This window comes from Balaenoptera ricei, chromosome 15 (genome assembly GCF_028023285.1).
Source record: "Balaenoptera ricei isolate mBalRic1 chromosome 15, mBalRic1.hap2, whole genome shotgun sequence".
Taxonomy (NCBI): domain Eukaryota; kingdom Metazoa; phylum Chordata; class Mammalia; order Artiodactyla; family Balaenopteridae; genus Balaenoptera; species Balaenoptera ricei.
The window spans coordinates 35,512,090-35,526,950 of NC_082653.1; positions in this window are offsets into that span (position 1 = coordinate 35,512,090).

Here is a 14,861-nt window from a genome sequence, read left to right on the forward strand (position 1 = left end):
AATCCTCTGTGCGGGAATCTCTCCGCTTTGCCTTCCACACCCCTGTGGCTGCGCTCTCCTCCGTGGCTCCGAAGCTTCCCCCCTCTGTCACCCGCAGTCTCCGCCCGCAAAGGGACTTCCTAGTGTGTGGAAACCTTTCCTCCTTCACAGCTCCCTCCCACTGGTGCAGGTCCCATCCCTATTCTTTTGTCTCTGTTATTTCTTTTTTCTTTTGCCCTACCCAAGTACGTGGGGTGTTTCTTGCCTTTTAGGAGGTCTGACGTCTTCTGCCAGCGTTCAGTGGGTGTTGTGTAGGAGCAGTTCCACATGTAGATGTATTTCTAATGTATCACGCAAGGTACTGTAGGGGCCCTCCTCGCCCACGACCTGCCTCAGCAGTTGGAGAGGCTGAAGGTAAAGAAAATCAACAAGTGGCCAATGGTCCAAACCAGCCACCTGCTCGCCGTGGATACTGGCTCCCTTATAACTATCGGCATCGCCCCCGTCCTCCTAATGCTCCTGCACAAGACGGCCTTTTTAAAAAAATATAGTTTCTAGTGCTTGCTATCATTGGTCGATTTGTTTTTTGCTTTGGTTGCTCTCTTCTTTCTTTCTCTATTTTTTTATTACTTTTTTATTTTTAATAATTTTTTTCTATTTAATTATTTTAATTTTTTCTTTCTTGCTTTCATTTCTTTTCTTTCCTCCTTCCTTCCTTCCTTTCTTTCTCTCTCTCTCTCTCTCTCTTTCTTTCTTTCTTTCTTCCTTTCTCTCTCTCTTTTCTTCTGAGCTGTGTGGCTGACAGGATCTTGGTGCTCTGGCCGAGTGTTAGGCCTGAGTCTCTAAGGTGGGACAGCTGAATTCAGGACATTGGTCCACCAGAGACCTCCCAGCCCCATGTAATATCAAACGGCAAAAGCTCTCCCAGAGATCTCCATCTCAATGTTAAGACCCAGCTCCACTCAATGACCAGCAAGCTAGAGTGCTGGACACCCTATGCCAAACAACTAGCAAGACAAGAACACAAACCCACCCATTAGCAGCGAGGCTGCCTAAAATCATAATAAGTTCACAGACACCCCAAAACACACCACCAGACATGGTCCTGCCCACCAGAAAGACAAGATCCAGCCTCATCCACCAGAACACAGGCACCAGTCCCTGTGTTCTGTCCACCCCAGAAAACTACTAAAGCTAATCAATGAATTTGGTAAAGTAGCAGGATACAAAATTAATGCACAGAAAGCTCTTGCATTCCTATACACTAATGATGAAAACTCTGAAAGAGAAATTAAGGAAACACTCCCATTTACTATTGCAACAAAAAGAATAAAATACCTAGGAATAAACCTACCTAAGGAGACAAAGGACCTGTATGCAGAAAACTATAAGACACTGATGAAAGGAATTAAAAATGATACCATCAGATGGAGAGATGTACCATGTTCTTGGATGGGAAAAATCAATATTGTGAAAATGACTATACTACCCAAAGCAATCTACAGATTCAATGCAATCCCTATCAAACTACCAATGGCATTTTTCACAGAACTAGAACAAAAAATTTTCACAATCTGTATGGAAACACAAAAGATCCCGAATAGCCAAAGCAATCTTGAGAAGAAAAACAGAGCTGGAGGAAGCAGACTCCCTGACTTCAGACTATACTACAAAGTTACAGTAATCAAGACAGTATGGTACTGGCACAAAAACAGAAATATGGATCAATGGAACAGGATAGAAAGCCCAGAGATAAACCCATGCAAATATGGTCAATTATGTTTGATAAAGGAGTCAAGAATATATAATGGAGAAAAGACAGGCTCTTCAATAAGTGGTGCCGGGAAAACTGGACAGCTACATATAAAAGAATGAAATTAGAACACTCCCTAACACCATATACAAAAATAAACTCCAAATGTATTAAAGACCTAAATGTAAGGCCAGACACTATCAAACTCTTAGAGGAAATTATAGGCAGAACACTCTATGACATACATCACAGCAAGATCTTTTTTGATTCACCTCCTAGAAGAAATAAAAACAAAAATAAACAAATGGGACATAATGAAACTTAAAAAGCTTTTGCACAGCAAAGGAAACCATAAACAAGACCAAAAGACAACCCTCAGAATGGGAGAAACTATTTGCAAGTGAAGCAACTGACAAAGGATTAATCTCCAAAATTTACAAGCAGCTCATGCAGCTCAATATCAAAAAAACAAACAACCCAATCCAAAAAATGGGCAGAAGACCTAAATAGACATTTCTTCAAAGAAGATATACAGATTGCCAACAAACACATGAAAGGATGCTCAGCATCACTAATCATTAGAGAAATGCAAATCAAAATTACAATGAGGTTTCACCTCACACTGATCAGAATGGCCATCATCAAAATATCTACAAACAATAATTGCTGGAGAGGGTGTAGAGAAAAGGGAACCCTTTTGCACTGTTGGTGGGAATGTAAATTGGTACAGCCACTATGGAGAACAGTATGGAGGTTCCTTAAAAAACTAAAAATAGAACTACCATATGACCCAGCAATCCCACTACTGGGCATATACCCTAAGAAAAGCATAATTCAAAAAGAGTCTTGTACCACAGTGTTCATTGCAGCTCTATTTACAATAGCCAGGACATGGAAGCAACCTAAGTTCCATCAGCAGATGAATGGATAAAGATGTGGCACATATATACAGTGGAATATTGCTCAGCCATAAAAAGAAACAAAACTTAGTTATATGTAGTGAGGTAGATGGATGTAGAGACTGTCATACAGAGTGAAGTGAGTCAGAAAGAGAAAAACAAATACCATATGTTAACACATATATATGGACTCTAAAAAAAAAAAAAAAGGTTCTGAAGAACCTAGGGGCAGGACAGGAATAAAGATGGAGACATAGAGAATGGACTTGAGGACATGGGGAGAGGGAAGGGTAAGCTGTGATGAAGTGAGAGAGTGGCATGTACATATATACACTACCAAGTGTAAGATAGATAGCTAGTGGAATGCAGACACAGAGCACAGGGAGATCAACTCTGTGCTTTGTGTCCACTTAGAGGGGTCAGATAGGGAGGGTGGGAGGGAGATGCAAGAGAGTGGAGATATGGGGATGTATGTATATGTATAGCTGATTCACTTTGTTATACAGCAGAAACTAACACACCATTGTAAAGCAATTATACTCCAATAAAGATGCTATAAAAAAGTTCAAATTTATATCTACCTCTTTATCTATATATCTGTGTTGAACTATATAAAATAGAAATTTCAGAAATGGATAATTTGGAAATATAAATAAAGGAGGTTTCGTGAGAGCTGTAAATACAGCAAAAATATGCACTGGATTTTCTTTCTTTTTTTTTTAAAGGATAGTCATTGCAGTATTGTTTTTATTTATTTATTTATTTATTTAATTTTTGGCTGTATTGTGTCTTTGTTGCTGTGCACAGGCTTTCTCTAGTTGCGGTGAGCAGGGGCTACTCTTTGTCGTGATGTGCGTGCTTCTCATTGTCATGGCTTCTCTTGTTCCAGAGCATGTGCTCTAGGTGTGCAGGCTTCAGTAGTTGTGACACATGGGCTCAGTAGCTGTGGCCTGTGGGCTCTAGAGCTCAGGCTCAGTAGTTGTGGCGCATGGGCTTAGTTGCTCTGCAGCATGTGGGATCTTCCTGGGCCAGGGCATAACCCATGTCCCTTGCATTGGCAGGCAGATTCTTAACCACTGCGCCACCAGGAAAGCCCTGCACTGGATTTCCTTGAGACTGCCTGATTCACACATCTGTCCATTATTGCTGTAAGGACACTTGCTATTTATCTTGCTTCAATTCTAAAGGTTGTGATGGAAAAGGATCATTGACTAATCTGGAGAGATGCAACTCTCACAACTATATTAGCCACACACACATGTTTCTTTACTCACATTGTCATTGGACTTTCATTCTATAGTATCTATAGCACCAAATCACTTGGGGAAGATTGAATGGAAAATGCCTCTATTTCAAAGATTTGCTTTAAATCCTGACTCCTTTAAAATGATCTAAACCTTCTGTGTCTCAGTTTACTTTTCTGTCCAGTGGTCGTATTAGGGTATGTGATATTTAAGTTTCCTGATAATCATTTTGTGGAAGTGATATGAATCAAACTTACTCTACACTAGTCCTAGCACTGGGATAAAAATCCACACAATATAGCAAAGAGAACAGAAAGTTTACTGTATTTCCTTTCCTTGTTGCTCTGTCATAAGTATCTGAGTTTGCCTCTTCAGGACAAGTGACACAAGAGAACAGGCAGAAATAAGTATGAGGCCATATGGAGTTTACAAACCAGCAAGATACTTTTAACTTTTTCCAAGTGTTCACAAGGCTAATATAAGTAGAAGCTTTTGATGACAGTTGCACAGGAATCCATTTTCAGATTTTGTGTCTTCCAGGTAAACCCTGGCTAGGCCTTTGTTTATCAACCTTCTCCACCAATTTATGGTTATTTATTCACTTGAAATAACATGATTTCTAATCCCCAGAGACATAAAAGAGATGTGATAAGTACACTATATACATTATATCTATATCCTTATCTATTCTCTCTCTGTATAAATATGTTAGATAGATAAATATAGACTGTATACACATGTTGGCAACTGTAACTCATGGATAGCAGCCCCTAAAACTATCAAAAGAAAATGTTGAAGTACGTTTTCACACAGATGGAGGTTTGAGTCTTATCTGATGATCTTCTGCCTCTATGTCTTCATTTCCCAACTTTCTTCTCACTCATTGTCTTTGGGCAGTTGTGGAGTCTGTGGAATGTCTGCTTTTGTCTGTGTGTAAGGTAAAGAGATTGTTTTCTTCAGAATAGCTTAGGCTGGTTTTAAAATTATAGGCGACTTTTTCCACTTCATAGGAAATTTGTTTCATTAGGATTTTATATGGATTTTCTGAAACTACTTGCCTCCTCCTGGAGAATTTTTGTCATTATGAAGACAGAAGATTCCTCCTGGATGGTCAATAAATAGGTGATCTTCTAAAACAAAGAATGCTAGAAAGTCCAGATTCAGGTTGTGGATTTGTCAACCAGAATAGGGTAAGCCAGGAGACAGGTTTAGTCTTGATACAGTAGAAATTAAACTAGGAGTTAAATAAGGTTTTAAAAAGTGTAATAAAGTAAATCATGATCAGGGAACCCATGTTCCCTGGAGTAAGGAGATACTAACACCTGGTATTACAATATCCAGAAAGCTAGCATGGTAGTACAAATAATTATTTGTGATTATTCACAATGTTGAAGAAAAATAGATCTGTAGTAGATTATTGATGAAATGTACATCAGAAATCAGCTGGCCCAGTGGTTTCCACAATCATCTGGACAGCTTTATTCATATGATGCACATCTGTGCCTTTCACTGAAAATTCTTGATCTAGGTCAATCGTTCATTTTATAGATAAAGAGACAGTGACTCAGAAAGGTTAAGTGACTTTGTGAAAATCAAAGTTATTGTTTATGAACATGTTGGGAGCAGCATAAATCCTCGGGCACATCAGGATGCCTTTCTTTGTGAGGAAGGAGGTGTTGTTTTACTTTTACAGTCATAGAATTGGGGAGCCATTTGATTCTTCTTGTATTATTCTTAAATCTCAGGAGTTCAGCACTACCACCTTCTTCTCTTTCAAAAGGTACCCACGTCCCACCCACATTTGCAGCTCCACATCACTCAAAAGCTAAAGGTTTTGAATTCTGCTTCTACTTAGTGAAACACAGTTCTTTCCAATAGCATATTTTAGCCATTGGAAAAGCTGATCGTTTTTTTTTACGGAGCTGAATTGGTTGTTTTCTTCCCTCTAGCTCTGTGAAAGATGCATATTTGTTTTCATGTTTTCTGTTTTGGTCTTTTTACATTTTCATGAAAAATCCAGTTGATAATCCCTTATTACCTATATTTAGCAAACCTCAAAAGCTTCCTCCAAATACAGCCTGGTGGAGCTTTGGCCTCAGGCAAACTTTAGGTGGCTGTGGCCAAAACAGCAACTCTCATCTGAGTGAGTTACAAACTAAACAGAAGGTATTTGGAATCTTAAAACCGATATTAGAATATTGTCTGGGAATCCACCTTGGTTCTACTGAGCCTGCAAAAGGCCTCACTTACTATTCCTCACGCATCCATCAAAATGGATTGTTATTCAGTGAGCAGAAGTGCAGGTGTTACATTGAAGAGTTGCAAAGGGAGCCATTTTGCACTAACAAAAGAGGTTTATGACACATACTTGTACTTTATAGTTCAAAACACAGACTTTGAGTTTCTAAACCCCTCCACTGTTTGGCTTCCATTTTTTTCTCATACACCCATGAAAACACCCTGCAACCAAGACAGTGGACTTACCCATCAACCCTGAAAATTTTCTCATGCCACTTTGTAATTCCTCCCTTCTAGCTCTTCTCCCAAACCCCTTGCAAAACAATCACTGATCTGTTTTGTGTCTCTGTACATTAGTTGGCATTTCCTAGAGTTTTATATAAATGGAATCACATGGTATGCATTCTTTTTTTTCAGTCTCCTTTGTTGCCTTTAACTCTTTGTTTTTATTTTATTTTAGTGATTACTTTAACTCTTTGTTTTTACTCTATTTTAGTGGTTGCTTTAGAGTTTATAGAAATACATCTTTACCTTTAAATAATTTTATACTACTTTAGATATAGTATATGAATCTTATAATAGTTTATTTCTATTTCTCACCTCCCATGCTTTATGCTATTATCACACATTTTACCTATACATATGTTGTAAACCTCACAATGCATATTATTTTTGTTTAAACAGTCAATTTTTAAAACAGATTTCAATAATAAGAAAATACATGTTTTCCTATGTAGTTACTATTTGTAGTGCTCTTCATTCCCTTGGGTAGATCCATCTTTCCATCTGGTCGTCTTTTCTTTCTGCCTGAAGGACTTCCTTTAACATTTATTATAGTGCAGATCTGCTCTTGATTAATTGGTATTACTATCCCCCCCTCTCTCACCTTTTATCTTTCTTTCTTTCTTTCTTTCTTTTTTTTTTTTGTTGTTGCAATCCACATTTGAACCCTCCTCTGGTGTACATTCCAGATCAATTGAGCTGGTCTTAGGTATTTAGTTTTCTACTTATATGTTAGCCTCTCTATTTCATCATCTTTTAGAGAATTGATTCTCAAAATTTCCTTTGAATTTTCCTATGAATTTTAAAGTCAGCTTATTGATATTTACAAATATATTTACTGGAATTTTGATTGGGATTGTACTGAATCTACAGATTAAACAGGGGTGAAACAACTTGATAATATTGAATCTTCCAATCCATGACTGCTTGTAAAACTCTTCATTTATTTAGATTTTCTTTGATTTCTTTCATCAGTAGTTTTTTGTATTTAGATCTTTACCTATTTAGATTTATACCTAAGTATTTCAGTTTTGGGTGCTATTGCAAATGGTATTGTTGTTATTGTTATTACTATTATTACATTTCAGTATTCAATTTCTCATGTGATATATGGTAATGCAATTGACTTTTGCAAGTCGAATTTGTATTCTGAGACTATGCAAAACTCATTTATTAGTTCAGGGAATATTTTGTGGATTCTTTGGAATTTTCTACATAGAAAATAATATTACCACTAAGTAAAAATAGACTTATTTCTCCTTTTCCAATGTATGCTTTTTATTTCTTTTCTTGCCTTACTGCACCAACTAGAACTTCACTAGCTAGAACTTCCAGTACGATGTTGAATAGGAATAGCAAGAGAACATTCTTGCCTTGTTGTAGAGCTTAGGAGAAAAGCATTTCATTTTCACTAGTAAGTATCAAGGTAGTTGTTGGTCTTCGGTAAAGGCTTTATTAGGTTAAAGGAGTTTGCTTGCAAAGAGTTGTTATTGTTAATATATGAGAATGTATCATGAATGGATATATACTGCTTTTTGTTGAAAGCTTTTTCTGCAAGTATTAATATGATCATGTTTTTTGTTGTTGTTGTTTAGTCTGTTAGTATGGTGAATTGCAATGATTGAATTTTGAATGTTGAAGCAGTCTTATATTCCTGGGATAAACTCCACTTGATTGTGACATATTGTGTTTTCTATATATTGCTGGATTTGATTCGTTAATATTTGTTATAACTTTTTGTGTTTGTGTTCATAGGAGATGATGGTCTGTAGTGTTCTTTCCTTGTAATGTTCTGTCTGCTTTTGCTATTAGCCTAATGCTGACCTCATAGGATGATTTCAAAGTAGTCCCTCTTCCATCTTCTGGAAAGGAATATGTAGGTTGGTATTATTTCTTTCTAAAATGCTTGGTAGAATTCAGTGGTGAAACTATCTGGGTCTAGAGGGTTTTGTTTAGTTTTGTCTTGGCAGATTTAAAACTATAAATTTAATCCATTTAATACATATATAGGGTTATTCAGTTATCTACTTCTTCTTCAGTGGATTTTGGTGGTATGTGTCTTTCAAGGAATTGGCCCATTCCATCTAAGATTTTAAATTTATGGGCATAGTGTTGGTCAAAATAATCTTTTATTATCTTTTAATGTCTGTGGGATCAGTAGTTATGTCTCTTATTTTTCTTGAATGATGTGGGTAATTTGTGACATTTCCTTTTTTTTCTTGGTTAGCCTGACTAGAGATTTATCAATTTTATTGATCTCTTCAAAAAATCAGCTTTTGGTTTCATTGGTTTTCTCTAGTGTTTTTCTGTTTTTCAATTTAATCATGCTGTAATTTTTATTATTTATGTTGTAAATGTTTCTTCAGGTTTAATTTGTTCTTTCTTTAGTTTCTTGGGTAGAAATGTAGATTATTAATTTTAGAGATTCCTTCATTTCTAATATGTGCATTCAGTGATTCAAACTTCATTTTCTGCACTACTTTAGCTGCATCCCCAAAATTTTGATATGTTTTATCTTCAATTTTATTTAGTTCAAAATATTGTTTATTTTCCTTAAAATGTTCTCTTTGATCCATGCATTGTTTAGAAGTGTATTTTTAAACTTTCAAATATTTGGAATTTTATCAGATATCTTTCTGTTATTGAATTCTACTTTAATTCATTTATGGTCCAAGAATGCACATTGTGTGCTTTATATTCTTTTAAATTTGTTAGATTTGTTTTATGGCCCAGAATATGGTTATCTTGGTGAATATTCCATGTATACTTAAAATATGTGTATTCTGCTGTGTTGGATTAAATATTTCATGAATATCAATTAGGTTAAGCTATGAGATAATGTTCAGATTGTTTATATGCTTGCTGATTTTTTGCCTACTTGTTTAATCTACTGTTGTGAAAAGGTGTTGAAGTCTTCAACTATCATGGTAGATTTGTCTGTTTATTCTTTCAGATCCCTTAATTTTTGCCTCAAGCTCTGTTGTTAAGTGTATGCATGTATAATATTTTTTACATATTCTTGGAGAATTGACCCCTCTATTATTATGTAATATCTCTCCTTATCCTTCATAATCTTCCTTGTTTTGAAGTCTGCCTTGTCTGGAATTAATATAGCTACTCCAACCTTCTGGTTAGTGTTTGCATGGTATATTTTCTCCACCCCTTAATTTTTAACACAGCTACATATAGATTAAAAAAAAAAAAAAATGTGTGTTTTTGGTAGATAGCATATAGTTGAGTCTTGTTTTCTGCTGTTGTTGTTTATTTTGTTTTCCTTTTAACCAATATGACAGTCCCTGTCATTTAGCAGGGATATTTAAACCACATGCCTTTAAAATAATTATTAATATATTTGCATTTAAAATATATCATGTTGCTACCTGTTATCTATTTATTGTATTTATTATTTGTTTTTTGTTTTCCCTTATCTTATCCTTTCTGGTTTTAAAGTTTTTCCTTCAACTGTATCTTTTTTTATTCACTTATTCACATTAAAAAAAAAATTTTAGTGGTGGTGCTAGAGTTTGAAATATGCTTTTTAGAAATTATTTGTCTATTTGCAAATAGTATTATACAACTTTATGTGTAGTAAAAGTACCTTATTACAGTATATTCTCATCTTCCTCCCATCTCTATGTCAGTGTTGTCATATATTTCACTTTCAGATACACTATATATATAAACACCCAATCCATTTTTACAGTTACTGCTTAAATAAATATCTTTTAAGGTGATATTGAAAATAATAGAAACAAAGTTAGATTTTACCCTTATTTATTCTATTTCCAACACATTTATTTATGTAGATCTAAGTTTCTGACCTTAATTGCATTCCTTCTGCCTAAAGAACTTCCTTTAAGTTCTTTTGTCATAGGGAACATCTACTAACAATTAATCCTCTCACTTTTTGTTTGCTTCTGAGAAACTCTTCATGGGTCACTTTTGCAAAATAGAGAATTCTGGGTTGAGAGGTCTCCTTTTTTCTCTTTCAATACTTTAAAGCCCTCTATTATTTTCTTTTTGCATAGTTCCTAATGAGAAATCTGCTTTAATTCTTATCCTTGTGCCTCTGTAGGTAAAGTTTTCTTTGTTTTTTTTTTCTTCTAACTTCCCTCAAGAATTTCTCTTTTTATTTGGTTTTCTGCAGTTTGAATATGATATCTCCAGATTTGGTGTTTGGGGTATTTATTTTATTTGGATTTCTGGTTTGGTGTTTCAGAAATTTTGAACATTATTTCTTCAAGAATTTTATCTGTCCTTCTAGCATTCCAATTATCCTTATGTTACACCATTTGTTATTATTCCACAGGTCTTGGATGCTCTGTCTTTTTTTCCCTACACATTTTACCTTTTTGTGCTTCAGCTTGTGTAATTTTTGTTGCCTTTCCTTCAAATTAACTGATTCTTTCCTCAGCTCTGTAAAATCTAGTAATGGATCCATTGAAAATCTTCTTTTCTGTTACAACATCTTGTATTTCTAATATTTTCATTTGATTGTTTTTTATAGATCCCACCTCTCTGCAGAAATTACCTATCTAATTTTGTATGTTTACTATCTTTTTATTTAGCTTTTAATATTTCTGAATCTCGTTCTGATGATGGCTTTGTTTCTTCAGAGTACATTTATTGCCTTTTGGCATATTTTATATATTTTTTTATTGGAAGCTGGGTATATTGTATCATGTTTGATATTCCTGACACAAGCATCTTTGCCATAGACATCTTTTCCACAATTACTTTTGCCACAAACATCTTCATCATATAACTAGTTGTCTGTAAGGTGATTTTGCTGTAAAAGATAAAATAACAAAAAATAGAAGAGGGACATTAAAAGGACGTGAGAAACATGAGAAATGAATAACAAAATTAAGAGGACTTTATTTTGAAATACAAAATATTTGAATACATTTAAAATGTGTGTAGATTCATGGCAATACTTTGCAAATATTTGATTTTATATTATGGGTTGTACATAAGTATTTGTCTTCCAAGTTTTTTTCTTTATAGTATATTATACTTTGTGGTTGTTGTTGCTGATGGTTTATCTCCTCATTTGGCTTTGCACATTTTCTGTTTTGCTAATATTTCTTCCTTCATTAAGAGAGGCATCAATTTCCAAACACTAGGATGCATATTTGTAACTGAGCTTTGCATTGTGTTGTGAAAGCCTCTGTGTTGTGAAATGTGAGTTTAATGCTGCATCTTCAAAGTCCTCGGCCTCTTTCTCCTCCAAGGTAGTGTGTTTCAAAATAAGAAATCAAGTCTTGAGGCAAATCATTGTCATCTGTCAGCTCAATAAAGCCATCAATAATGTTGCTAACTGGAAGAAATGCTAATGCATTTCAACCAGATGAAGCCAAATTATCAAACCAAAAGTTGGTTTGATAAAACTAGTTATTTTATCTTTTGTGGAAGGCAAAATTGCCTTATGGCCAATTAGTTATACAGAGAAAATGTTTGCAGCAAAGATGTCTATGGTAAAGATACTTACAGCAAAAGTACCTAGAACCATATTGTATAGAACCATATTTACCAAGATACTGAGATAAATCTATTTATGGTAACCTATCCAGTGCTGGGCAGTATTTGAGGTTTGCTATTCCTGTGGTTACCAGTGTTGAGAGTTGTTGTTTCTATGTATACCTGAGACTTCAAATTCCTCTAGTTAACTTTTTTGTTTTCCATCTTGGAACTTTACTTTGGGTTTTTACTCTGAGAGGGTCTGACTTGTGTGCATCTCTCTGAGCTGAAATACATTGTTACTATTATTGCAGGTTTGTTAGTGTGGGATGCAGTGAAGGAGACCAGTCTTTTTTTTTTTTTTTTAAACTTTTTTCCCCCCGCAGTTGCATTTTTTAAATTAATTAATTAATTAATTAATTAATGGCTGTGTTGGGTCTTCTCCTCTGTGCGAGGGCTTTCTCTAGCTGCGGCAAGTGGGGGCCACCCTCCATCACGGTGGGCAGGCCTCTCACCATCGCAGCCTCTCTTGGTGCGGAGCACAGGCTCCAGATGCGCAGGCTCAGTAGTTGTGGCTCACGGGCCTAGTCACTCCGCGGCATGTGGGATCTTCCCAGACCAGGGCTCGAACCCGCGTCCCCTGCATTGGCAGGCAGATTCTCAACCACTGCGCCACCAGGGAAGCCCGGAGACCAGTCTTAACGTCTGATTTAAATATCAATGTTTAGTGTCCACAGTGGGCCCATTTCTAAGGAGTGGGGCCCGTTTCTAAGGAGTGTGACCCTTATAATTGATTCTGACCCTTATCCAGGTGGAGTTTTTCCCTCTCCTCTATTTCCTTCTCTGGCTGAAATGGATATCATCCTCCAATGTTCTCAGTCTACGCACCAGATGCACCCCTTTAGGTAAAGTGTTGTGTTTGTTTTTTTTTTTTTTCTCTTTTGTTTTTTAGCTGAGAGAGGACAGTTTGTCAAGAAAGAGTTTCCTTCTCTCAGTTGCAATGGTACAATCTGGAAATATGTACCTCCGAACATTAAATCTTTTTATTTATTTATTTATTTATGTATTTTTGGCTGTGTTGGGTCTTCGTTTCTGTGCGAGGGCCTTTTCTAGTTGTGGCAAGCGGGGGCCACTCTTCATCGCGGTGTGCGGGCCTCTCACTATCGCGGCCTGTCTTGTTGCGGAGCACGGGCTCCAGACGCGCAGACTCAGTCGTTGTGGCTCACGGGCCCAGTCGCTCTGCGGCATGTGGGATTTTCCCAGACCGGGGCTCGAACCCGTGTTCTCTGCATTGGCAGGCAGACTCTCAACCACTGCGCCACCAGGGAACCCCAATATTAAATCTTTTGTTCCACAAGGGTTGTGGGTCTTCAGCAGTGGCTGCTGTCCCCTCCTCCAGAAAGCGCGATGAGGAGAACTTTCTCAATATTTTCCCTTTCTTTCCTGTGATTTCCTGGTGGGGTTCATTGAGGAAAAGCTTGCAATATTATGAAACCCTCCTATGAATTTGATTGACTAGGGGGTCCACATTTTCACACTAGAACACTCTCAGCCTCCAAAAATGTATTCATCAACACCTCTAGTATAATGTTTTTAACAGCTTACCAATGGCTTCTACTCCAGGCAAGCAAATGTTTGGATACTGTGTCTCATGCAGGTGTTTGTTTCTCTCGGTCTCAGGATTGCCATCTATGACCTTGATTTCTGATGGATTCATGAAAAGTTATTGATCAGATATCTGTTCAGCTTTTCTTTCTTAAGGGTGGGAGCCTTTTTTCTTCACTCTTTACTTATCTGGGCTAAAACCAGATGTCTACCCACTTACATAATAACTGAGGTTTTAAAATGTTCTCCATCTCCTAGTTATAAAACTGTCCATTGGTTTTGTTTGTTCTCTTTGTTGTTCTGTATAGTTTTTCAGGGCAAGATATGTGGAGATATTCAAATTAAGATGTGATCATCAACTCATGGACCAGTTGCCTTTGTCCAATCCTGAAAAATCATTTCTCGTTGATAGCATGCTTCTCTGTAGGCTTTGATTTACCAGAATTAAAATGATTCTCTCTGGAATAGTAACTTTGATGATACAGTTTTTCTGTCTCATCTAGACTCATTCTAGTTTGACTTAAAGAGAGCTAACTTTAATTTCATGGAATATTCTGAATAAGATCTAACTAAAGCAGAACTCTGTAAGACTGACCCATCTTGGGGCACAGCACCAAATTTCTGTGGTTAAAATTTAATTTGAATTGGCATTAATAATTGTATTACTTCTGCCTTTTATAAGGCTTAGAGATTACTAAAATTTCTAGGTGATTGGCTCATAAACTAATGACATAGTAAAAATTCCATTATTTTTCATTTTTACAAATGACTTTTCCAACTAAATTTGCTATTTTGTACTTAATGTTCTTAAACGTCTTATTGTTTTGGGTATTGCATTCCTGATTATCAAGATTACTTTAAATATATAATTTTAATTTTACAAGGTATTATCTTTTACAAATTTGCTAAACATTCTATCTGTCTGTTTATCACAATGTTGAGAAAATTGTGTAGAATGGGATCAAGACAGAACCATAGAAATTTCCATCTAGGTTGGTACAGAGCCATTAATCAAGGCTCTATGCATTAGTTATTAATCTGTCGATGGAGCTATATAATTTATTTATTAATGAGCTGAATTTCAGCCTTATATCTACAATGTCTCAAGAAGGCTGCTGGATGCTTATTTGATATAATGAAAAAAAAATTATCTCTATGCTTTCTTAACCCTACAATTTGTTCTTAACGAATTTATGTTATTTTCAACAGATTATAGTACTCCTTTGAAATTTCTTATATTATATTTTCAATAAATATGGGAATTGAGCCAAATAGAATTTACTGGTCTCTAGAATTCACCGTTCATTCCCTTTCTTTCTTCTTTCCTTCCTCTTTCTTTTAATTAAATATTTATCACACTCAGATCTATTTACAACTTTGCCATTATCCACTATTTCTGAG